Genomic DNA, 26,511 nt, shown 5'->3' with positions numbered 1-26,511 from the left:
CCCAAGGACACCATGTGCCTAGCAATAGCTCATGAGTGGGCCCCAGTGAGGGAAACTATCTCTCCCTGTCACAAGACCCAGTGGAAGTCTGTAGAATTTCCCTTGTACGTACAGAAGTATCTTGTATTATGCAGAACTATCATGAACTGATTCCCACAGTTACTGTATACAATCCAGCTTGCTATACACATCAGCTCCCAAAGCTATCTTGTTACAGAAATAAGGGACCTTAGGAAACACCTCCTCCCCTCTATTTCTAGTGGTGAATGATGCCTGTGATCCAGGTGGCATGCTATCACCTAGTTGGCATATCTGCCAGATAATCTACCCCTTTTCCTATATAAGATTTCGCATCATTCCTGTGAAGATTCAAGTTGCTTAAGGAGCTCTGCATGCCATATTGGCATTAAAAGAAACCTTTGTCAACTTGACTTAAAGAACGCTTAAATCTGTGAATACATTCCAGATGACCCTTTCCTGCCCTTCGGTCCTTGACGGGTCGCTGAACCTCTCAAACCACATCAGGGGGATATTTTCAGTAAGGTGGATTAGAGGAATTGGGAGGATAAGAACCCAAAGCCAGATCAGCACTTTGGAAGGGACAGCTCCATGCAGCTGAGCTCTTGTGACCCAGCACAAATTTCCTTGGAGGGGAACATTTGTTGAGCACTGGAATGAACAGGAAGATTTCCTCCACATCTCCAGTCCAGGGCAGGAAGTGCTAGGGGAAGCATTTGCTTCAGGGTCGGGCAATGGAGCTGGATTGAGGAAGTTCCTCAAGACCGATGTCAATGATTTCCTTGAGGGGATGGCCTTGGTGTTGTGCACGGAGTCACATAGAAGAGTCAAGGATGGCAATGAGATACAATCCAGGTGCCTGTTTCCAAGGGAACATAGAGCAATAGAGACAGGTGAATGTGACAGAGCAGGGACCTTGGGAACCAGAGCAATATATTTGGGACTATGAATGAGAGGAGAGAGCGGCTTGAGAGGGACAGTGGAGAAAATGGGAGATTCTGTTGGGTAGGAGATCTGTGACCTCAAGATTATTAGGTGTCACTCTACCACCAACATATGAGAAATGCCACCTAATATCACGGCCAATTTATATGTCAGTTATAACATTTTCCCCGCCGAGGAGGAACATAAGGAAAGGGAGACAGTCATGTCTGTGATATTATTTGATCAAGACTGAAAAGACTTCCTGCCCTGAAAGATGAAGCAACTAAGCAACAGGTATTTATCGAGTACCTAGTATTTACCAGACATTGTGCTCGACCCTAGGGATACCAAAAAAATAACAAAAATAAACAACCAATCTCATCCTGTGTGGAAAATACATTCTATCATGGAATATATATATATATATATACACACACATATATATACGCATATATACATATGTACATGTGTATATACATACATATGTATTTATATTATGTGTGTGCATATATATACACATATATATTGTGTTTGTGAGATTGTGGTAATCTGTGTGTCTTTGTATGTACAAAACATATTAATTTTGTATATGCAAATTATATAGAAATTTAAAATGAAAAAAATTCTGGGAAAAGGCACTAGCAGCTGGAGAGGGAAAGAAAAGTCCTTGTCTAGATCATGAATGGCCTATTACCTCTTTCTTCTTTGAACTCTGTCTGAAAAGGTTCCATTTGGTGGTTTTTGTTGTATCATCCTTCTGCCTCACAATGTGCTTGACGAGAAGCAGAAATTGGTCGATGACAAGCCCTTCAGGCTTTCCACTACAGACCACCGCTCCAGTTGACCTGGAATCCTTATACTGCAATGCCTCAGCCAATTGTATGTCTAATTTCACTATCACCTGGGCCACATCTCCAAACCATTCTAATAAAAGAGCCATAATCATTAGTCAAATATTTTGTAGATATCTGGGTAAAACCATTTTAGCAATTCTGTCAAAAAATGGAAATGAAATTACTCTGGCTTGCCCTGTTTTCCATGAAGTTATACTGATTTTTCTCTTCACCATTCTCCTTCCTAGATGTTCACTGTACATCTATTTAACAGCATGGGGGATCTGTGACATCTCTTCTTCCATTTAGGATCCCTGGAATACCTGCCCTACCTTCAAGATGCTCAGTGTGTCCACAGACACAAAATGAGAGCTCAGGAGCCCCCGTTTTTCTCTAGTCAATCAAAGGACAGAAATTGTTCAAACCAAAGGCATTTACTGAAATAGCAGAGTAAAATCTGCAATAGACCATTCCCCCATAATATGCACAGCGCACACTCTCCCATACATAGATCCCCATTGGTGGGGATAGGAGTGGGGAATGAGAACCCCTGCTAATCACACAAGAAGGGCCCACATAGGGAAAACTATGAACTCCAATGATGCTTGTGGTGATGGTGCTACACTGCTCTCACTAGGCCTGACACTTGGCACGCTTCTCCACTGGACTCACCACACAGGGTTCTTCTGGGAGTGGTACTGACACTCTTTATTCCTCTCTTGTCTATATTTCCCCATAGAGGTTGAGGGCCAAGACGGAGTGCAGGTAAAATCCAGGGCACAGTTTCTCTGTAGCCTGTTTTGCAACCTGTGCTCATAAACATTTGTTATGGCTCTCCATGACCTCTTGCTTTGTTGTATCCATGGGAACCCAGAGAATGTGAAGAGTACAAGGACCTTGAGTGAAGAAACAGATATTCTTGAAGATAACTATTGTGAGAAACGGTGACTAGATTTACACTGCCAAAAGTAAATTAAAAATCTTCTCATGGGAATAACCTTTCTTGCTTGCTTGCCTGTGAAAAGTCTATATAAACCCCTACCCTCAGATTAATAAATGGGAGCTGTTCTTTACACTCCTTGTCTGACTTTCTTTCTTCGTCACTGCTTCACTGAACCACAAGGGGGAGCTGGCCGCCCTCACCACATAGCCATCTAAGTCACCAAAGCCAAGGGTGGGGTGACTAGAACCTCTCCAGGTTCCGGGAAGACTGATCGTTCTTGAGACACAACTACTATATCCCCCCTCCCAGAAAAAATATAGGGAGAGTGTCCCCAGGTAACATTACCTTCATCTTAACGTTTTTACAGTTGATTATCTAAATTAATGTTTAGACAGCCTGACTCACCTACAAGATCCTGGAGTAAGTGGCAATGAATTTAAACCATAATAAGTATTCTGAGCAATTAAAGTCAGTGTTTTCCCCCAACTCACACCCAATGCGTATGGGTCAGCAGCAAAGCTGCTTTGGTGCTATGTTTTGGCCACTGAACACCAGAGTTTACCTACAATCACATTCTAGAATAGCTCCCAGAAATCGGGCATGAAGTTCATTGATGCATAGTTTGCAGGTTTCTTTCCCTTTCCGTTTTTGGAAATTAGGATGTTTTACATTCTCCAACCCTCATGTATTCTTCCCTGAAGCAGCCAGTGTCACTGAGGGAGAGCCAGGAGGCAGCTAGTACCAGGTAAGTCACACTATCCCCACCATCTCACCTACCATGACCATGATGGAAAGAGCTTAGCACCTGGAACCCAAGAGACTCCGAAATACATTTGTCTCTCCCAGAACACTTATCATGCTTCAGGCTCAGCACCCAGTGTCGTCATACCTGGGCGAAGCACTTCCTGTGAAGAAGAGGCAAGTCAACCATCCCCACCAACTGCTCCCTTTGGGCCAGGCGAGCCAGCCTAACTAAGGCAGTGAAGCACCTGGAGGGAAAGATTAGAGGTGGCAGGTCGCTGGACTCCTCTTGGGGTTATAACTGGTACTAAGGTTTGTGGATTAATCAGATGTGTCCAGGTTTAAGGTCTGCTGCCGCCCAAGACAATAGCTTATGTTGATGCTAGGATAGGTGGCCTAGTCATACCAGATCACAAATTGTATTCTAAGGCAGCAATCAGCAAAACCACTTGGTATTCGCTAAGAGCTAGTGGGGTAGATCAGTGGAATAGGTTATGTACTCAAGACAGAGTAGACAATGAATATAGAATTATTCCTTTTGATAAACCCCAAAACCCCAGCTTCTGAGATAAGAACTCACCGTTTGACAAAAACTGCTGGGAAAACTGTAAAATGGTGTGAGAGAAACTGGGCATAGACCAATGCCTGACACCTTACACAAGAATACAGTCCAAATGGGTCCACGATCTAGGTACAAAGGGTGATAGTATAAACACATTAGTGGGGCAAGGGCTAATGTATGTCCCAGACATATGGAGAATGGAATATTTTATGACCAAACAACAGATAGATAACTTTATGAAGTTCAAAATGAATACTTTTAATTACATTACATTGAATTTTTTTTTCAAACACTCTCAGTGCAACTAAGTTTAGGAGGGAAGCAGACAACTAGTAAAGAATTTTTACACCTTGTACCTGTGATAATGGCCTTATTTCTAAAATATGTAGAGAACTGAGTCGTCATTTGCCACTTGACAGATGATTAAAGGATATGAACAGGCAGTTTTCAGAGGAAAAAATTAAAGCTATCTGTAGTCATATGAAAGATGCTATCTATCAGTCCCTATTGATTAGAGAGATGCAAATTTAAACAACTTTGAGGTATCACATCACAGCTATCAGATTGACTAATATGACAAAACAGGAAGATGACCAATGTTGGAGAAGATGTGGGAGAGTTGGACCGCTAATTTATTGTTGGTGGAACTGTGAGCTGATCCAGTCTTTCTTGAGAGCAATCTGGAACTATGACCAAAGGACTCCAAAAAGTATATATCCTTTGAACCAGCAATATTCCTTCTAGGGCTGTATCCCAAAGAGATCTTGAAAATGGGAAAAGGTCCCACATGTACAAAATTATTTATAACAGCCCTTTTTGTGGTGACCAAGAATTGTCCATTGAGGGGATGTCCATAGATTGGGGAATGGCTCAACAAGTTGTGGTATCTGATCATAATGGAACGCTATTGTGCTATCAGAACCGCGAACAGGACACCTCCAGAAAAACCTGCAAAGACTTATATGAACTGATGCTGAGTGAAATGAGCAGAACCAGAAGAACATTATACACAGTAACAGCCACAGTTTGTGGGGGATGCTTCTGAGAGACTAAGCCCTTCCCAGGAATGGATGGACCTAAAACATCCCCAAAGATCTCTTGTGGCAAAATACCATCCACATCCTAAGAAAGAACTGTGCAATCAGAACGCAGAACGAAGCAGACTATTTTCTCTTGTGTAACGTCTTATTTTGTTTTTACTCATTTTTTCCTCCCATTCGTTCTTGTTCTTCTATGCAACATGACTAGTGTGAAAATGTGTTTAATAAGAATGTATGTGAAGAACCCATATAAGATTGCAAGATATCTCGAGGAGGGAGAGCAGAGAAAGGGAAGGAGGAGGGAGGCAGAAAATTTAAGACTTGTGGAAGTGATTGCTGAAAACTGGAAACCAATAAATTAGTTAAATAAAACAATACAACCTTATGTTGTCCTCAGACATCCTTGTCAGCCTTGGTTCCCACAATTTGTCTCAAACTTGATCATTACAAGAGACCAAAGCTGCCATCGCGTCCAATCTATACGTGAAGGGAATTCACAGAGCAACATACCAGACAAATGGTCATCTAGCTTTTGCCTTCTTTTTTTCAGGGTTGTTCCAACTCCAGTGTCCTTCCTGTTAGCAGACAGGGCATGGACCTGGAAGTTTTTGTTTAGGCATGGGTCAGTTAGGAGACCAATGGCCCTGCTTGTGACATAGGAAAAATGAAGCTTGTCCCGGAGTTTTAGAGGCAGGTCCTTCTGAGACTCAGATACGGTGGCAGCCAGGATTTGAGCCTGTTGTCTATCCTTTGCCCTGGTACTATGGTCCCTTTCTCTACTGCAGCTCAGTCCCTATTGTTGAATAACCTGAAAGATATTTCTAAAAGTTGGGTTTGCAGTGTCTGGGGACCCAAAGCTGACATTTGCAATTTTCTCTGGATATCTGGGGTATCAAGGATTGCAATCACTTCAGGTGAAATGGGGTGTAGATTGACAAATTTTCTGAGAGCCTCCATCTGCCTGCCTTGAAAGAGGGTAGGGCTCTTCTTTGGCCCCTGGGTGATTTCCTTGACCTTGTCATGATGGACCTGTTTTTTAAAGCCTTCCACCATACCTCCAATGAGGCAAGTCAGCCTATGGGCCCTCTTTTGTCCTATCTCTGCTGTCCTCTTGGCAATCCCACCTGGAGTCTGCAACTGTAACCTCGGTGGCTCCTGGGGGATACCTTGAGTGGGAAGACACAGTCAATTCACCCCTAAACATTTGAGCTAAATCTCAGATTCTCTTTTTCTCCTCAATTGTGCAACCGGTGGAGATAATAATATGAACATCTCCCCAAGTGAGGTCAAATTGCAAAGCCACCTCCCTGAAGCCCTAGGGGAATTTAGTGGCGTCTTTAGAATAAGAGCCAAGTTTTCCTTAATTTGGGGAGGTCAGATATTGAGAAGGGGACATGAACTGTAATTGTCCCTCCTGATGGGGCTGCTGCTTCCTGTAAAGTAGGAAGTCTATTGGTGGGGGTGGTCGAGTCAGGGATTGAGAAGGAGGGAGAAAGAGGGCCCCACTCCTTGAGTGGGAGGGAATTAAGGACTGGCTTGTGCCAGGAGGTTGTGGGATTTGGGGGTTTCTGAGAAGAGGATCAGCAAAAGAGGTCAACTTAGTCCTCACCTTTAAGGCTGCTTGCATTGAATTTGGTTTGGAACATCCTGCACTGTGCTCTCAGAGTTGGATTTGGGGAGAGACCCCTAAAAGCATGTACTTACCATTTCATGGTCCATTTCCTTTCCCTGCTGCAATAAAGGTGAAGTTGATTAATGGTGTTGAAATTGATTGACCAAGCCTTAGGCCATTTCTCTTGGTCTCCCACATCCTATTGGGGTCAAGCTTATTACCAAAAATATGAGGCATTTTCTTCTTAAATCTCCTAAGTCAGATTTGTTCCAATTCTGCAAGAGACAGGTGAGTGGGGAGTCTGAGGGTACAGGGGGACTTGGTTGTATGAGGGTTAACAATAATAATTGGTGCTGTAGGCCTGCAGAATTTCCAGCAATAGCCACAGTTCACTTCTCCAGTGACATCCCACTTTGAGGTGAAGAAAGACGAGTTCAGAGAGAACTCCCTGTGAAATTCCCAAACAGAGCATCTTATGCTTAGAGGGAATTTGCCAGCCGCAAGAACTTTGGGCAGCATGACCCAAGTGATCAAGTCAAGCTTTCTTAGGTGCTTGAAGGACCTCCCAGTTAGGAGAAAGAAAAATAGGCCTACCTTAGGGTTGGAGACACTGGAATTTTCAAAGAGACAAGTGATCACCCAGGGACGCCAAATGTGACTCATGAGGATCAGGTAGATTTATTTGCCACAGGACATCTCTAAAGAATTTCAAAGACTCAGCTCTACTCCAATTGAGCTGGAAAGTTTTATTTTTGTTTTGTGATTTCGCGCTCTGGGGAGTGCCTAAGTTCCTTAGAGGAATTAGCAACTTCAGGAAAGGCAAGACATATAATTTTATACAGAAGATGATGCTGATTACACAATCAAAATTTACATAGAATATGGCAATATAATTAATATTAAAAAGCAAGGAGGAGTTTATTAAGGGATAAGGTAATGGAGGAGGTGTCCCAACCTCAGGGGAATTACATATGCCCTTATTCATAATGCATACACAAAACCCCATTTTGGGGGGGTAGGTATGTATGATAATGATATGATGAAAAGTCTCTCCATGTTCTAAGTTCACTCTAGATCAGTTGTTTACTGTTACTGTGCAGGTGCCATCTTAGGGTGGGCCCCTTCTATGGCTTGGTAGTCAAGCGTCCTGCTCTACCTCCTTCTGGTGCTCTTTTCTGATTTGCTAACTATTGTGGTCCTGTGTTATCAAGATGGGCAATGTGGTTGAGACTGAGTAGATGGACACATCTGTTTCTGTGGGAATAGTTCTGGGGACAGTGGCGAGCTAGAAGCAGTGGCTGGGTTCCCATCACATGCACACATCTGCTGTTTCTGTGAGAACTATGAGTTCAGGGACACACCTGTTGTTCTGGTGAGCGGTGAGAGGTATATGATGAAGTTAGGATATGGGTGGGGGTAAGGCACTTACAGTGGACCTGCTTTTCAGTGGGGTCAAAAATGAAGTTAGACTGCTGGGGCTGGGGGCAGCTTGATTAGAATTCCATTGCCTGGACAGCATCTTTCAATAAATTATCAGGTAAAACTACTCTGATGCCCTGGAACCACAGGGCAAAACGGGCATTGAAAGAATCCACCAGTCACCTCAGGAAAGAGATTCCCCCCCCCCCCCCCAAAAACCACAGGGAACACTATAGCCAAATTTCAGAATTATGAGATCACGGAAATGTACTAAAAGCGGCCAGCAAGAAAGATTTCAAAGACTGGGGAGTCACAATCAGGAGCACACAGGACCTGGCAGCTGCAATATTAAAGTACTGGAGCTTATGGAACACGATATTCCAGAGAGCAACAGAGCTAAGACTACAACCAAGAATCACTCAGCCGGCAAAAGCAAGCATAACAAATAAAGGGAAAAATGGCAATTCAGTGAAATAGAAGGATTTCAAGCCTTCATAAGAGCAAACAACAACATAAATTTGACCTCCAATATGAAGACCACAAATGGATAAAAAGGGGAAAAGAAAACAGAAGAGATTCAATAAAGCTTAGGTTCTTTACATCCCTACGGAGGAAAATGATACTTATAACTGTTAAAAATTGCATCCTTAACAGCAGAGCCAGAAAGTATAAACACAGACAGACATTAGGGGTAATAGGTGAATATGAGGGAATGACAAAGAAGTATGAAGGGATGAGAAAAAGAAGTGCAAAGGTTCAGAAAGAAGGGAGTGGTAGACACGGGCAAATTATAGCGCATGAAGTAGCAGGAAAGACATTTGACAGTGGAGGAGATGATGGGAGGGTGGACAATGTGCATCACTTGAACCTTACTCTCATCAATGTTGGCCCAAAGAGCAATAATATACAGAATCAGTTGAATATAGAAATCTCTTTTACCCGACAGGGAAGCAGGAGGGGAGAAGATTAAGTAAAGAGGGTGAGGGTTCTGGTGACTGACATAATGGAGGGCAACATAACAGGAAGTAGCAACAGCAGAAAACACTGGTGATGTGGGAAAGGGTGAAAGGAGAGAAAGGACAAACAAGAGGACGAACAGGATGGAGGGAAATACATAGGTAGCAATCATTACTGTGAATGGGATGGACTCCACAAAACTGAAGCAGATACCAGAGTAGATCAAAGACCAGAAGCAGTGTGACACAGACAGAGTAAAGCCTGAACAGAATCTACTAAGTTACAGTTGAAGTAAAAAAAAAAAAAAAAAAAGCAGGGGTAGCAATCCTGACTTTACCAAAAGAAAAATCAAAGATAATCCCAATTAAAAGAGATGTGTGTGTGTGTATGTGTTCATCCCTCGTTGCTGAAAAAGACCAGGAAATCAGAGAAAAAATGCCATGACTTGCACTTGACTTTGTTTTGAGTGAGGGAGGGCTGTGTAGGTCACCAGTCTCACTTCTCCTCCATAGCCATATGAATCCAGTGATCAGATATTCCTCAAGATGACTGGAGATGATCCAGGCTGAGGCAATTGGGGTAAATGACTTTCCCTAGGTCACACAGGTGGTGAGTTCCAAGTGACTGAGGTGAAATTTGAACTCAGGTCCTCCTGACTCCTGCGTTGGTGCTCTATCCACTGCACCACCTAGCTGCCCAATTAAGAGAGATAATGAAGGAAGGAATGGAAACTTCTTCTTGCTAAAAGGTACAACAGGTAGTGGAGTCCAGATGGTGCAGTGGAAGGATGGACCTGCTGCAGCTCTCCTTGCATAGCCCATAAAATACCTGTAAAATGACTAAAACCAAATTCTAGAACAACTGAATCCACAAAACTATAGAGTGAAAGACATTTCCAGCCCAAGACAGCCTGAAAGGATGAAAGGAAAGGTCTATCACACCAGTCTCGGGGCAGAGCATAACCTATCCTTGGCCATGCAGCACAGCGTGGATAGAACTGGAGCAGGGTTCAGGGAATGGAATCACAGGCAGCAGCTGCAGTTCCCAGATTTCTCTTCCCACATAGACAAAAAATGCTTCAAAGTTCAGTGAGAAAACTCTTTCACTTGGGAGAGAAGGGAGCAGGGTCCAGCCTAGGCCTGAACCTAGGCCTGTGGCAAACACTGTGGCCCAGAATCCATTTTTAGAGCCCTGGGCCCAAAGTCCTTGGGGAAATTGTGTCTCAAGCCTGAGTGGCCGTCCTGGGATGAGGTAGAGTGCTGGGGTGGCGGAGCTGATGACACCTCTGGAGAAGGAAGTCTACTCTCAGATCCTGGGCAGAAAAACTTGTGCTTGCTCACAGGGCAGAACACAGTCCAGAAGAGGAATGAACTCCTCTCATTTGAATGTGCCACCTTGGAGTAAATGAGAAATTTCAGGTCCCCACAGTATATCTTCCACTTGAAAGAGGACTCAAAAATGAAGCAACAGGATGTGAAAATGCTCACGAAAGGGAACAACAGCAAAACTATCGAAGGTTACTTTGTTGGTGAAAAGGTGTTTTCTTCCAGCCTTTCAGATGAGCGAGAACAATGTATACCAACATTGAAAGACAACAAATCAATGTTTCTGCGTGAAACCTCAAAAAATATGTAATCGTTTCAGGCCATGGAAGAACTGAAAAAGGATTTTGACACCCAAGTAAGAGAGGTAGAGGAAAAACTGGGAAGTGAAATGAGAGCAATGCAGGGAAATCATGAAAACTGAGTCAGCAGCTTGCTAAAGGAGAGCCAAAGAATGTTGAGGGAAATAACACCTTTAAAAATAGACTAACCCAAATGTCAAAAGAGTTCCAAAAAGCCAGTGAGGAGAAGAACGCTTTAAAAATAGAAGTAGCCAGATGGGAAAGGAGGTTCAAAGGCTCACTGAAGAACGTAGTTCTTTGAAAATTAGAATGGAGCATTTGGAAACCAATGACTTTAAGAGAAACCAAGAAATTACAAAACAAAACCAAAAGAAAGAAAAAATAGAAGACAATGTGATATATCTCAGTAGAAAGACAACTGACCTGGAAAAGAGATCCAGGAGAGACAATTTAAAGATTATGGGACTACCTGAAAGCCATGATCACAGACTAGCCTAGACATCACCCTTCATGAAATTATCAAGGAAAACTGCCTTGATATTCTACAACCAGAGGGTAAAGTACATATTGAAAGAATGCACAGACCACCTCCTGAAAGAGATCCAAAAAGGGAAACGCCTAGTAATATTGTAGCCAATTTCCAGAGTTCCCAGGCCAAGAAGAAAATATTACAAGCAGCTAGAAAGAAACAATTCGGGTACTGTGGTAATACAATCAGGATAATACAAGATCTAGGAGCTTCTACGTTAAAGAATCGAATGGTTTGGAATATGATATTCCAGAAGTCAAAGGAACTAGGATTAAAACCAAGAATCCCCTAGGGAGCAAAATTGAATGCAACACTTCAGGGAAAAAATGGTTATTCAGTGAAATAGAGGACTTTCAAGCATTCTTGATGAAAAGACTAGAACTGAACAGAAAATTTCTCTTTCAAAAATAAGAATCAAGAGAAGCATGAAAAGGTAAACAGGAAAGTAATCATAAGGAGTTTTCTAAAGTGGAACTGTTTACATTTCTACATGGAAAAACAATATTTGTAACTCTTGAAACTTTTTCAGTATCTGGGTAGTTGGTGGGATTACACACACACACATATGTCTACATATATATACATATGGATGTATCTCTCTCTCTACGTATATATATGTATGTATATATGATAACATTCGTAAATACTTTGATTTCTTCTGAGAAAAAGCTGGTTGATGAATGGAAGGGATGATCATTTTATTTTTTAAAAAGACAAGGATAGGAAGGGGTTTTTTACTCAACATACGATCTAATAATTGACCATAAATGAAATCAAATTATATCAAATGTTATTATAGCCAGCCACAGAAATATGAAATAACAGGTGACAGAATTATTATATGTTGGCTGAGTGTTTATGTTTAAGTTTATAGTTGATGCTTACAGTGATGAAGGTGGAACAAAACCAGTTTTTCTTTGTATGAAACAGGAAGTATATATATGTATATGCATATATGTACATGTATATATATGTGTATATATATGTATATATTTGTGCGTGTGTGTGTATATATGTATAAAGAGAAAGAGAAGAAGAAGAAGAAGAAGAAGAAGAAGAGAGAGAGATAGTGAGAGAGAGAGAGAGAGAGAGAGAGAGAGAGAGAGAGAGAGAGAAGTTTTTTCAATGGAGCAGAAAATAGGTAGGTGAGATGGAAAAAGTGAAGCTTATTGCCGTCACATTTGGCTTAAGGAAGGAATAACAAGCACGCTTACTTTGTTGTGAAAATCTACCTCACACTACAGGAAAGTAGAGGAGAAGGGAAGGAGATAAGGGGGTGTGGGGGGATGATACAAGGGAGGGCAAATGGTAGGAGGGAGTAATTGGAAGTAAACACTTTTGGGGAGGGACAAAGTCAAAAGAGAGAACAGAATAAATGGGAGGCAGGAGAGGATGGAGGGAAATAGAGTTAGTCTTTCACGACATGACTATTAGGGAAGTCTTTTGCATAACTACACATGTATGGCCTATATTGAATTGCTTGCCTTCTCAGTGGGGATGAGTGGGGAGGGAGGAAGGGAGAGAAGTTGGAACTCAAAGTTTTAGGACTGAATATTGAGAATTTTTTTCCATGCAGTTGGGAGATAAAAAATACAGGTAATGGGGCACAAAAATCTATTTTTCCTTACAAGAAAAGAGAGAAGATAGGGATAAGGGTGTGGAGGAGTGTGATAGAAGGGAGGGAAGATTGGGGGAAGGGATAATCAGAATGAACAGAGTCTTGGGGTGGGAGGAGGTAAGAGATGGGGAGAAAATTTGGAATTCAAAATCTTGTGGAAATGAATGTTGAAAACTGAAAATAAATATTCTTTTTGTATGAAAAGAGCAACAAAATCCAAGAGAACGTTGAATACATTAAAAGCCATATGGTTTTAAGAAACTTTGAGTGAATAAGTCATTTTGAGTATTATAAATACCGAAAATAACTATAAGGGGTACATGAAGAAAGATGATTTGTGTATCCAAAGAAAGAACTGATAAATGGAAGTATGCATAGAACAATTTTACATATATACATATGTATATATATGCATATAGGTATGTGTATACATATATATGTACATACACATATATATGTATGTATATGTGTGTATATATATTCATATATATACATATATGTGTGTATATATATTCATATATATACATATATGTGTGTATATATATTCATATATATACATATGTGTTTATATATATATATATATATATACATATATATATTTGGGTGTAATGGTCACCACATGTGGGGGAGAAAGAAAACAGAAATTTATCGGATAATTTTGTTGTGTGGTTAAAAGCAATAACAAGTTGTGCATAGGCAATGTGCAGTTTCATGTGCAATCATCATTTTTCTTGTACTATGCCATGCAAATGCTTGTTTTATTCCGTAAATTAAAGATAAAAGAAATAAAAAGAGTACCATAGGCAATGAATGGGAATTGGATTAAAGAGGAAACAACATACACAGTCATTTGGGTATAGATATCTACCTTACCCTACATCAAAGTAGGAGGGGATGGGCATAAGAGAAGGCAGGCTGTGTGACAGATGGGAGGGCAGATTGGGGGAACTGGTATTCAGAAGCAAAACACTTTTGAGGGGGTAGATGGTGAATAGAAAGACAATGGAATAGACAGGGGCAAATAAGATGGAAAGAAATACAATCAGCAATCATAACTGAAAACATTCTGGAAGCCAAGGTTCTCTTATAAAAGTCCCCATGTCCCAAATGTATAGAGAAATGAGTCAAATTAATAAAAGAAGAGCCATTCCCTAATAGATGAATGATCAAAAGTTATGAACTGTCACTTTTCACATGAAGTATACAAAGCTATCTACAATCACGTGAAAAAATTCTGTATATCACTACTGATTGCAGAAATGCAAGTTTAAAAAGTTCTGAGCTACTTCCTCCGACCTATTTATGTGGCTAATTAGACAGAAAAGAAAAATGACAAATGATTTAGAGGAGTGGGAAAATTGAGACATTAACACTCTGTTGGTAGAAGTGTGAACAGATCCAACCGTTTTTGAGAGAAATTTGGAATTATAACCAAAGGCTACAAAGTCACGCAGAGCCTTCAAGTTGCCAATACCACTGCTAGGATTTTATCCAAAGGGGATTTTAAAAGGAAATAAAAAAGGTAACAGACTAATGTGTACAACATACCTATAGAAGCTACTGTCTGGTAGGAATGGATTGGATATTGAGGGGATAGCCATGAATTCTGGAATGGCTGAAAAATTGTGATAAATGATGGAAATGGAATACTATCATAGAGTAAAAATTATGAGCAGGGTGTTCTCAAAAAACCTAGAAAGACTTCCATGAACTAATGCAAAGTGAAATGAGGAGAACGAGGAGAACCTTGTACACAGTAACAGCAATACTGTCAGATGATCGGTCGTGAAGAACTTAGCTATTCTGAACATTTCAGTGATCCAAGACCACTCTGAAGGACTTAGGATGAAAAATGCTATCCATTCCCAGAGAAAGAAGTGATGGTGTCTGAAAACAGATCAAAGTATGCGTCCTTCTAACCTTCTCAATTTTTCTCCAACGTGTTTTTTTAGTCTATGTTTCCTTTTACAAGAAGAGTAATAAAGATATGTATTTTACATGACAACACATGTAAAAGCTATATCACATTACTTGACTTCCCAATGAGCGGGGTGAGAAGGGCTCAAGGGAGAGAATTTGAAATTTAAAATTTGAAAAATCAATGATAAAAATGTTACATGTCATTGGAGATAATAAAGTATGAAGTAAATATTAAAAGAAATTGAACCATTCTGCAGACCCTTTAGATAATGTGAATTTTCCCATTCAACAGGAGGGAGGTAGGAGGGGCCTGTGCCCCAAGGAGGAGGGGCTGGCACACTGTTCCAGGATATGGACGAGGAGTGGCTGCGCGCGGAGAAGCAAGAGCAGGAGGAAGAATATACAGGCAGGCAGACAGATGGGGCCTGGACACGGAATACGCAGGTGAAGGCCCGACACAGGGTACCCCAAGGGGGATGCACTAAATTCCCCAAATCAGCAACCGAACTCTCTGGTGGGTCGGCCAACTGAAACCAAGGTCTCCTCTCTTAGCGCTGGAGTTCTCAATCCAAGCCCTGATCCAGCCATGCTGGTGGCTTTCTGCAGGTCTCTGCTGCTTTCACATGGAAGACTTTTTAAAGCCTTTGTGGGAGGTGGCAGGTAGGAGGTGACAGAGTTCCAAGCCCAGGGGCAGGAGCAGAAAGAGATCTCACTGCTCTCTGGTAAAATTTACATAGGTGATACCTTGGGAATGTAGATTTCTTATCGAATTCCTTACATAAAGTTCAATTTTTGTACTATGAATTTACATAAAGCAACATCTGTCTGCACTCCTTTCTATTCCCATTCAGTGTTTTCCAGAGGCCTTTTATAAATAAGTTTCCTAGAATTCTATACGGCTTTCTAATCCATTTTGCTACCTACTTCCATTTTATGAATGAGTTCATCCCTCTGACACTGCTAGGATTACTGATTTTGCATTTCCCTGCATCCTATTTATTTCTGTTTTTCCTACTCTCTTTTTTTATCCTGTCCTTCCTCTAATATGTATTTTGTATATGGACACTGCCTTCTTTTATCTGATCACCTTTTTATTACTATTTCTTTGTCTTATCCCCTTCTCCTACTTACCTGTTGGGTAAGATAGAACTTTAGGACCAATTGAATCAATATGTATTTTCCCTTCTTGAATGAATTTAGATGGCTGAGGTGCAAGCATGGTCTGTGTGACATCCCCTCCCATGCCAGCATTTTCCAACCCAGTGTAAAACCTCTACCTTGCATGCATATTTCATGTGAGGTCATCTTCCCCATGCTTTCTCTTCTTTCTAACCTGTCCCAGAGTGTCCATATTTCTCCCCTATTTGTTTTGCATCATCCCTACCTAATTGGCTCACTCTCAAACGCTCTTTCCAGAGAGGATCCTTCTACCTACTTGAATAATGATTGCATTCTTAGAAGATATGCATTTCATCTTGCTTTCAAGTAACGTACACTGCTTAAACTTATTGAGCCACTTAAGATTTCTCTTTCATATTTACCTTTCAATGCTTCTTTTGAGTCTTGTACTTGAAAGTCACATTTTCTCTTCAGCTCTGGTCTTTTCATCAGGAATGCTTCAGAGGCCTCCATTTCATTAAATGTTCATTATGTTTTTCTAGATGTGTTTCCCCAGAAAGCAAACCCATAGTAAGTGGAATGTTGTTAACGAGAGCGTCTTCTGCCACAAGTATCTTTTCCTCTGAATGTTCAGAGAGTAGAGGTGGTTCCCCAGAAAGCAAGCCTGTAGTAAGCAGAATGTTCTCAGATTGTGTCTTCAGCCCCAAATGTCTTGTCTGCTGAGTGTTCGGAGGCTAGATGTGCTTCCCCAAAGACTAAGCCTGTAGTAACTGGAATGTTCCCAGAGAGACTGTCCCCTGCCACAAGTATCTTTTCCTCTGAATGTTCAGAGAGTAGATGTGCTTCCCCAGAGAGCAAGCCTGTAGTAAGTAAAATGTTCTCAGAGTTTGTGTCTCCACCCATAAGCATCTCATCCACTGAATATTCTGATGTTAGATGTGCTTCCCCAGAGAGTAAGCCTGTAGTAACTGGCATGTTCTCAGAGAGACTGTCTCCTGCCACAAGTATCTTTTCCTCTGAATGTTCAGAGAGTAGATGTGCTTCCCCAGAGAGTAAGCCTGTAGTAAGTTGAATGTTCTCAGAGTTTGTGTCTCCACCCATAAGCATCTCATCCACTGAATATTCTGATGTTAGATGTGCTTCCCCAGAGAGTAAGCCTGTAGTAACTGGAATGTTCTCAGAGAGACTGTCTCCTGCCACAAGTATCTTTTCCTCTGAATGTTCAGAGAGTAGATGTGCTTCCCCAGAGAGCAAGCCTGTAGTAAGTTGAATGTTCTCAGAGTTTGTGTCTCCACCCATAAGCATCTCATCCACTGAATATTCTGATGTTAGATGTGCTTCCCCAGAGAGTAAGCCTGTAGTAACTGGAATGTTCTCAGAGAGACTGTCTCCTGCCACAAGTATCTTTTCCTCTGAATGTTCAGAGAGTAGATGTGCTTCCCCAGAGAGCAAGCCTGTAGTAAGTTGAATGTTCTCAGAGTTTGTGTCTCCACCCATAAGCATCTCATCCACTGAATATTCTGAGTTCAGATGTGCTTCCCCAGAGAGTAAGCCCATAGTAACTGGAATGTTCTCAGAGTGCGTCTCCTGGCACAATTATCTTTTCCTCTGAGTGTTGGGAGGGTAGATGTGTTTCCACAGAGAGTAAGCGTGTAGTAACTGGAATGTTGTCAGAGAGTGTGTCTTCTGCCTCAATTATCTTTTCCTCTGTGTAGTCTAGTTGACTGCTTTTCCCTCCTACAACAAAAAGTATCATTTGTCACTCAACATGACTCTCAGGGAGAAGGAGAGGGAGGGGGGGATACGCGGTATACTGTGATATCAGATAGAGGAAACAGCAATAAAAAGTTTTATGTGAGGTGAAGTTTCTAAAGGGCCATTCATAGAGAGGTGAGGAGGGGAAAGAAAGGAGCTTTGGAGGTGCAGAGTGATTCCTTCAAGCTCTGCAGCCTCAGGATAAGTGCTTGACTTGAGACTGCCAGTGCTGAGAGAGGAGAGTTTTGGCTGCTCTGTCAATTTATCTGTGTATCTGGCATCTGCAGGGCTGTCTTCTGTGCATTCATCCTTGGGTACTGGGTGTCTTTCTTCTGAGCATGCATAAGAGCTTGTCCTTTCCTGAGTGTGGCCATGTCCAGACTCGATGTGTCTATCCCCTGCTTTTTCTTCTTCTAGATTCTCACCAGGCCATCATGTGCCTGGCCCCGCCATTGTCTGATCCTCCTGCTCTGGCTTCTTGGTTCCTGGCCACCGTGTGTCCTTCAACCACCTCCTGGCCCCCTCCCATCACATGTGTGTCATCCCCTTCCTGCCACCCTCTCTTGCCCAACCGTCCATTTAAACAATGCAAGAACTCCGTACTCAGAACAACAACAAAAACAGATGGCATAAGTGTAAAGTAGTTTGACGGGAATTTGACAGGCGACCAACACCTCACAACACGTATCTAATTAAACTATAAGGGAAAGCATGAAGTAAATACGATCACTGAAATAATAAAATGATGAGTAATGAAAATTACAAATGACACTCTATAAAATATGTGATTATATTCATTATCATTTACTCTAGCTTAGATCCACAACTCAGGATTTTATTCAGTCCTTAGTTATAGATTCAGCTCCTCTCATATGTTGGGCACAAAAGAGAGAGTTGGCTTAATATAGCAATCAAGAAGCATTTCTTAAGTACCTCCTGCAAAAAAGGCACAGGCCTAGGTTCTGAAGACGTGCAGTCCTTAACCACTAGAAGCTTAGGTTGTAAAGAGACAAAAACACACATAGAAGTATATGGGGAAAAAAGAGAAAATAAAGGCAAAGTGCAAGGCAGTCTGGGAGCCAGGCCACTAGAAGCTGGAATGAAGAAAGGCTTCATGGATGAGATGATGCTTGAATTGTGTGTGCATGGAAAAGAGGGATTCCCTGAGGCCCCAGAATCTCTGCTGCAGAGTCAGAAGGGCTCAGAGTTCAAGTCCTCCCTCACTTCCATGCTAGCACCATGACCACAGTCAAGTCACTTCACCTCTCAGTACCCCAGACCACTCAGTAAGGTCACAGACAGATTTAAGATGGGTTGCGAAATTTACTGAGGAGGCAGAAAGATGAAAGAGTGCTTGACTTGGAACACTTGGACTTCCCCTTGCCCAATGTGCCATAACATATAGGTGCCCAAGGCTGGATTTGAACTCATGTCTTCCTAACTCCAAGCCCAGTGCTCTAACCAGTGAACCACTGAGATGGAAAGAGTCAGAGATCCTAGAAGACTACTGCCAAGCCATTGTCCAGGAGGCTGCCTTGAGGCCTAGGAAGGATAAGAAAAGAGCTCATTCTTATTGCAGGGAAGTTCCACAAGGGCTCAGTCCCTCCTACATTCACCATCCACCCTGTGGAAAAGCTCTTCCTGAGTTAGGAACTCCCCAAGTAACTTTATGTACAGTGTTTGCAAGGGTCTGGGAGATAGAGAAGGTAAACTACCTTTAAAGTAAGCAGCAAGAGAAGCTTCAGCTGTCCCATGGGAAAACTTGGAACAAATAAAAACAACCACCAGTCATCCCTGGCTTGTGGCCCTTTTTGTTCTCCTCCCACAATGCCTGGCCTGACCCATGGGCAGTGCAGGATGCAACACTCTGTTCCTTTGCCACCATAGGGCTGGTCTCATGAGTAAATTCCCTTACTACAACACAATGAGACCCACTAAGCCTAACACATATAATCATCGCTGGTGTTCTAGCCTGTTTCTTTCTTTGGAGTCGCACACATTCCCGTTAGCGTATATCTAAGGAATTCCATTGCTTGGATGGTGCATGTCCTAACAAGTTTGTTCCCTCTGGAACTGAAACAGGAGAGCCTAAGGGAAACCCTCTCAACACTGAGTTTAATTTTCCCAGAACCGTACCAAAATGGTGGGGAGAGGTTAAAAGACCTGCTCAGAGTCACTAAATCTGTTAGTATTAGAATCAGGATCTGAACCCACTTCTTCCTCACTGTAAGCACTGCACAAACCAGTACAGCTGGTAGTGATTCAGTCCCCTGCGTCTTGGTCTGAATTTGCTGGAGCCCTCATTCTCCGCTAACTTGGCTCATGCTGGAGTGCTGTTGTCTCCTAGGCTGATGAAACAGACCTTTCCTCTCAACCATCCAAGTGGTCTTGGGCTGGAAATTTCTTTCACTCCTTCGTTTTGTGTGTTCTTCTTCTCTAGAATTTGATTAGAGCCCTTTTTGACAGGTATTTGAAGGGTTTTGTGGGAAAGCTCAAATGAGGCCCTGCTTTTAATTCTGCTATCTTGGCTGGGCCCCAGTCGACATTTCCAACTCTTAAGAAGTGAATCTCTACTCGTGTGGCTATAAATTGATGTCAACGCAGTATACAAAAAATGCGAAGGGTGAGAAGTTGGACTGCACTGAGAGAAGTAAGGAGGGAGAGGAAGAATGGAGTAGCTAATATCACATTTAAAGATGCAAAAGACCTATTGCAGGGGAAGGAAAGAAGGGAGGAGGTGGGCATTGCTTGAATCCTCTCAACAGCCTTGACTTAGAGAGGAAATGACATCCACATTCAGTTGGGCATAGAGTTCTATCTCACAATGTAGGGAAATAAGAAAGGAGGGGATAAGAAAACATGGGTGCTTGATAGAAGGGAGGGGATAGACAGAATCAAAACACTAGTGAGGAGGAACAGGGTGCTAGGAGAGTGAAAGAAAAGTATAAACAGGGTCAATACAGTTAGTCATCATTACTCTAGAGGTGAATGGGATGAAGTCCCCGTAGAAAAGAAACAGATAGCAGAGTGGATTACAAGCCATAATCCCATACTAGATCGTTTACAAGAAGCATATTTGAAGCAGAGATATATGCAAAGTAAAGGTAAAGGTCAGAGCAGAACATAATATGCTTCAGCTGAAGTAAGAAAAAACAAAGCAGAGATAACAATCTACATCTCAGACAAAGCAAAAGTACAAAGAGATCTAATGAAAAATACTTGCTAAAAGATACCAGAGATAAAGAAGTAATATCAATACTATACATGTATACACAAATAGGATAACATCAATTATTTAGTTAATGAGATATTGGAAAAAACTGACAGAAAATTACTAGTGGGGATCCTCAATTCTTGCCTCTCAGCACAAGTAAAATCTTGCCACAAGATGAAGAAAGGGCTTAAGTAGAGATTAGAAATTTAGAAAAGTTATATATGATAGAATTCTGGAGAAAAGTGAATGGAGATAGCAATTGATTCTGTTCTGACCACAAACCCTAAGGGTCTTCCCCTCCCAGATTGATTTTTTTTGTGTGTTCAGGAAAACTAGAACATCTTTGCCTCTTTTTAACTTCTCCTTGAATCACTAAATTGGAGTTGCCTCAGGCAAACTGAGACTTGGAAAGAACTTAGCTTAAAAAGGGAAAGACCTCCCCCTGTATGTGGTGCCATCTCGTTGTGCTGACCTATGTCTCGTCACTGCCCTCACATGACTCTGGAGGAGAAGATGACTTTACCCATCCTTGCCTCACATTCAATTCTCTTGTAACTCAAGGCATCACCCTACTGATGTCATTGGTCCTCTTCCAGGAAGGTGGATGCATGACTCTACAACAATAAGGCAAGATCAAAATGAGCAGATGATTTAAACATAAGAAGTGATACCATAAGTTAATGGGGAGAGCCAGGAATAGGTTTAACCTGTCAGATCTATACAGAAGGGTAGATTTTATTATCCCACAAGAGATATAAGAAATTATGAGAGAGAAATGTATAATTTTAATTGCATTAACTTAAAAAGGTTTTGCAGAAACAAAACCAATGCAACCACCATTAGCAAGAAAGCAGAAAGCTGGAAGCCATTTTTACACAAAAGTATCTTTGATAAAAGACTCCTTCACATATACAGGGAACTGCATTATATTGATAAGAATACAAGTTATTCCCCAATTAATTAATTGTTAAAGAGTATGAAATGGCAGTTTTCAGATGAAAGAAAAGAAAGCTGTATGTCTTCACAGGGAAAAAAAATTCTCTGCATCAGTACTGATTAGAGAAATGCAAATGTAAACAAGTTGAAGTGCTAGCTCACACCTAGGAGACTGGTTAATGTTACAAAAAAAGAAAATAATAAATGTTGGAGGGGATGTCAAAAATTGGCACCGTACTGCACTATTGGTGGAGTTGGGAACTTATGAAACTATTCTGGCGAACATTTCAGAAATATGCCTAAAGGGCTCTGAAATGGTGCATACCCTTCATGCCTCAATACCACTCCTCAGTCTATATCCTAAAGAGATTAAAAAGGGGGAAAGGACCTATTTGTACAAAAATACTTGTAACAGGACTTTCTTTGGTGGAAAAAACTGGAAATTGAGGGGATGGACATCGTCTGGGGAATGGCTGAAGAAGCTGTGACGTATCAATGGAATGCAATATTACAGTTGCATCAGAAATGATGAGCACCCAGATTTCAGATTGACCTGGAATTGTAGTCTGAATTGATGAAAATGAATGGACTAGAAGCAGGAGAACAGTGTACACAGTAACAGCAATACTATATGATGATCAACTGTGAAGGACTTAGCTGTTCTCCACAAGACAATTCTTCAAGACAGTACCAAAGTATTTATGACGAAAAGTGGTGTGTACCTCCAGTGAAAGAACTGATGAAGTCTAAATGAAGATCAAAGCATACTCTTTTACACTTTCTGTATTTTTTCCTGTATTTTTGCCTTTGGTTCTATACATTCTTTTACAACATAACTAATGGAGAAATAGGACTTTTATCATTGAACATATAGGAGTCATACCAGATTGCTTCCTCACTTATGGGGAAGGTGAGGGAAGGAGAGAGAAAATTTGGAACTCAAAACTTTTTAAATGAATATTAAAAATCACCTTTACAGGCAACTGGGGGAAAATAACATATTACTATAAAATCGAAATGTTGTCCTCAGATTTCCCTGACAGCCTTGGTTCACATAAGTTGCACAAAACTTGAGAGCTGGAAGGGATCACAGCAGGCATCACATCCAAACTATATAGCAAAGGAATTTCCAGTCTAAGAGACAAAAGGTCATTCAGCTTTTCCTTGAATCCTTCCAAGGAGAGGGAACCACCACCTCTTCAAGTGAGCCCATTACACTTTTGGAGAATGCTCATGTTTAGGAAGGTTTTCCTGATATTAGGCCTAAATTGGCCCCTTCATAATTTCCAGCTATTGCTCATGGTTATGACCTGTAGAGCCGAGAAGAGCAAGTCTAAACCTTTATCCATATAACAGGCTTATGATTCTTGATACTGGATGTCTCCAGTTTGTCAGAAACACTTCATTAAGGTATTTCTTACTGTGTGATAATATTCCATTATTTTATTGGAATTTAATTATTTTTCACCTTCAGAACTAGGACTGAAAACAGCAGTGTGAAAAGTGTGAAAATATCTGAAGCTTCAGATATTCCTCCCCCACTCACTGCTCCCACCCCCATCCTCTAACAATGGGTTTTAGCCACGTGTGCGAAAGTACCCTTAACAAAATATTCTAGATCAAGTGGGCCTGAAAAGGAATGATGAGGAGACAGCATCACCCTACCCCATCCAGGAGGTGAGAGGTCCACAGGTGTCACCCATTGCACACCTTTACCTGAATGCATTGATCAGTTGGGCTTGTTTTTCTTTTCGTCCCTGAAACAAAAAGACAATTTGTTACATGACATGACTCTGGAGGATGAAGAGAGGCAGGAAGACAGGGATACCCAGGTGATAGAAGAAAATGCAATCATCAAAAAATGCTTAGAAAGAGGTCAAATATCTCAAGGGAGATATTTGGAGGGAGGAAGGAGAAAATGGGATGTGAGGTTAGAGATTATCAGAAGGAGATCTCAAACTCTGCTATAGATCAGTGATTATGAAACCAATTTTCACTGTTGCTCAGTCCTGCCTGGCTTTCCCTGACCAGATACTGGAGTGGTTTCCATTTCCTTCTGCATCTCATTGCACAGATGAGGAACTGAGGGAAACAGGATTGTGACTCGCCCAGGGTCATGAAGGTGGTAAGTTTCTGCAGCCAGGATTGAACTGAAGGAGATGCATCTTCCTGTCTTCAGGCCCTGCAGAATACCTAGCAATCCGGAAAACATTTAGAACTTGTTAAAAATTGAAAGGGTGGTCAATAGAAAAGATTAGCTATGCAAAGTACAGAAGCAAGCCAATCAAATCAAATCAAATCATGCTTAACAAATCCAGAGTTAAAAGTTAAAGGGAGGATGGCCAGGGGAGGACACATTATTCAATATGTAAAAAAACACATGGGATAAGGGAAAAGCAGTTAGCCATTCAAATTAAACTACTAAAAGGTACATGGATTAGGTGTAAAAGAGGAATCAACTGCAACTCAGAGGAACAAGGAGCAAATTGCTTGTCACATCTATTAAGGGAAGAGGTTATGACAGAACAGCAGCAGAGAGAAACACAGAAAGTTAAACGGATGATTCTGCTTCTATAAGGTTGAAATGTTTTTGTACAAACATGGGATACAGTGAAATGAGGAAAAACATCCTTTCAATAACGTTCTCTGAGGTCTGCTGCATAGGCAAGACATAGAAGAAACTGATTCCATTTTTTAAGATTAAGAGGCATTCTTCAATAGTCAAAGGAACAGGAAGCTTTCAAAGGAAGAAATTCAAGCTAACAATAACCCTGTGACAAAATGGGCCAAATTCCTCACGATGAGAGAAGTGCACATTAAAACATCTCTCTTTTTCTTTCCATAAATCATAGAGATCTCCAGGATCAGGGACAGTCCCCTCTCTCTGTTCAACCACAAAGTGCCTGGAAAAACCCCTTTCACCAGATTCTACTTCAAACCAGAACAAAAATAAATCCAGGATTCAATGAAACAACACTAAACAAAAGAGATGACCAGGAGAAGGGGAGGAGAAGAATTCCTATTCTGTCTCCTCTTTGCCCAGGCCTGAGATCAAGCCAAGGATGGGAGGAAGAAAGGATGAGAAACTCCACTTGAGGAGAGGAGGGCGTGTCCCCAACGGCTTCTCCCTTGCTGTCCTCTATTGCAACCAACCAAGCCCAAGCCCCCACCTGCAGACAAAGGCCTGGGAAGGCAGGAAGCTCCAGGTAGGAGCAGGCCTGGAGGAGAAAGCACATACAAGTTCAGCCCTCAACACGCACACGGACACACACACACACACACACACACACACACACACACACACACACACACACACACACACACGGATTATCCTACCTCCATACACAACACACGCATAAACAAATTAATTGATAATGTCAGGCCCTTCCACCCAACCTTACCCGCATCCTTCTGGGCAGCAAGGGAAAGCAATTGGGGAGCGAGATCCCAATCAAGAAATGATTGGGGTGGGGGGAGGGCAGAGGGAAGAGAAGACAAAGAGAAGAAAGGGAGAGGCTGAGGCACGGGCAGGGAGGGGCCACTTACCTACTTAGAGTCAGTCAGGCGCTAGCAGGACCCTCAGGATCAGTCAGTCTGTAAGATGCTGGGCAGATGGGGGTAAGGCAGGGGAGGGTGGGGTGTGGAGGATAAAGGGAAGGGACGTAGGTGAGGGGTACGGAGACCTGCTCTTGTTCGCCCCACTCACATCCTCCTCCAGACAAAGAAGACTTACACTTTATAGAGGGTGGGAGGGGGCGGGCACGGTGACGTCAGTGCGGGGAGGGGGTAGTCTCCTCCGAGAACGGAGAGGGAGGGGAGTCTCTGACATCAGGCCCAGAGCAGTGCCGAGCCCCCTCACCCCAGTCCTTTCTCTCAGTCCCTGTTGACCCAATCTATCTAGGGGAGGGGGCCGCAGGTGCATTCTCCATTTGGAGGTGGGCCCAGGGCTTCCTAGGCTCCCAGGCTTTCGTGGGGAGGTGATGTGGCTGAGGCGGGTGGGGGGTGCAGCTGAACTCAGCTTGGGGTTGTGGAAGGTCAGCCCCTTTACAGAAACTGGGAGGACAACGACAAAGAGAGGAACGGGGGGACAAAGAGCGGAAGGGGGAAGTCAAAGAGGGGAAGGAGGAGGTCGAGGGAGCCTGTTCTGGGCTCCACAAAAGGGAAGAAAGAGCACGGGAAGTATAGCAGCATCTACAAACCAGCAGCCTGGAATGGGACTTGAATTCCTCACAAGCCCCAGAGGAGGGAAGGGGCGGGGCTCAGCCTCCTTTCACCAGGCAGGAGGGGACAAAGATCCGGCAGGTTGGGGAGGAACAGGGGGCGCTCAGGGAGGCAGCGCGTCTGCCCCTGCCATTTATGTGTGGGTACTCTGGTCTAAATCTTTATGTCATATAAACCTTCCAGAGTCTGGACAAGAAGGGGCCACACCTGCTTTTCTGCCTCAGTCTCTACCAGGTGACTTAGTCAATTTCTTTCCAATAGTATATCGGATTGGGTGCTTTGTTCTCTCCAACACCAGTTGCCCTGCCACTAGTAAACTGGCATAGTGGGGAGACACCTGGAATTGGATGCACAAGCCCCAGACTGACGTTCTGCTTTACTCAGTGTGTGACCATGGGCAAGCCACTTAAATTTTCTACACCTCAGTTTTAATATCTGTAAAACCGGGTGATAATACCTGTGGCAAACACGTAGCAAGGTGGTGGTAAGGTACAAATGAGATGTTTGCAAAGGGCTTGTTTATGTC

General features: G+C 42.2%; 1 long non-coding RNA gene across 1 annotated transcript in view; it reads right to left on the bottom strand.

Annotated features, from left to right (window-relative positions):
- The window catches only part of LOC140515578 (uncharacterized), a 385,043-nt gene that overhangs the window by 11,542 nt on the left and 346,990 nt on the right, over positions 1-26,511 (bottom strand). The window contains exon 7 of the long non-coding RNA XR_011971089.1: positions 16,282-17,596. This is a non-coding gene — a long non-coding RNA (uncharacterized lncRNA). The remainder of the gene's footprint in view (positions 1-16,281; positions 17,597-26,511) is intronic.

Source organism: Notamacropus eugenii, chromosome X (assembly GCF_028372415.1).
Source record: "Notamacropus eugenii isolate mMacEug1 chromosome X, mMacEug1.pri_v2, whole genome shotgun sequence".
Lineage (NCBI taxonomy): Eukaryota > Metazoa > Chordata > Mammalia > Diprotodontia > Macropodidae > Notamacropus > Notamacropus eugenii.
This window is presented reverse-complemented; position numbering and strand designations above follow the sequence as displayed.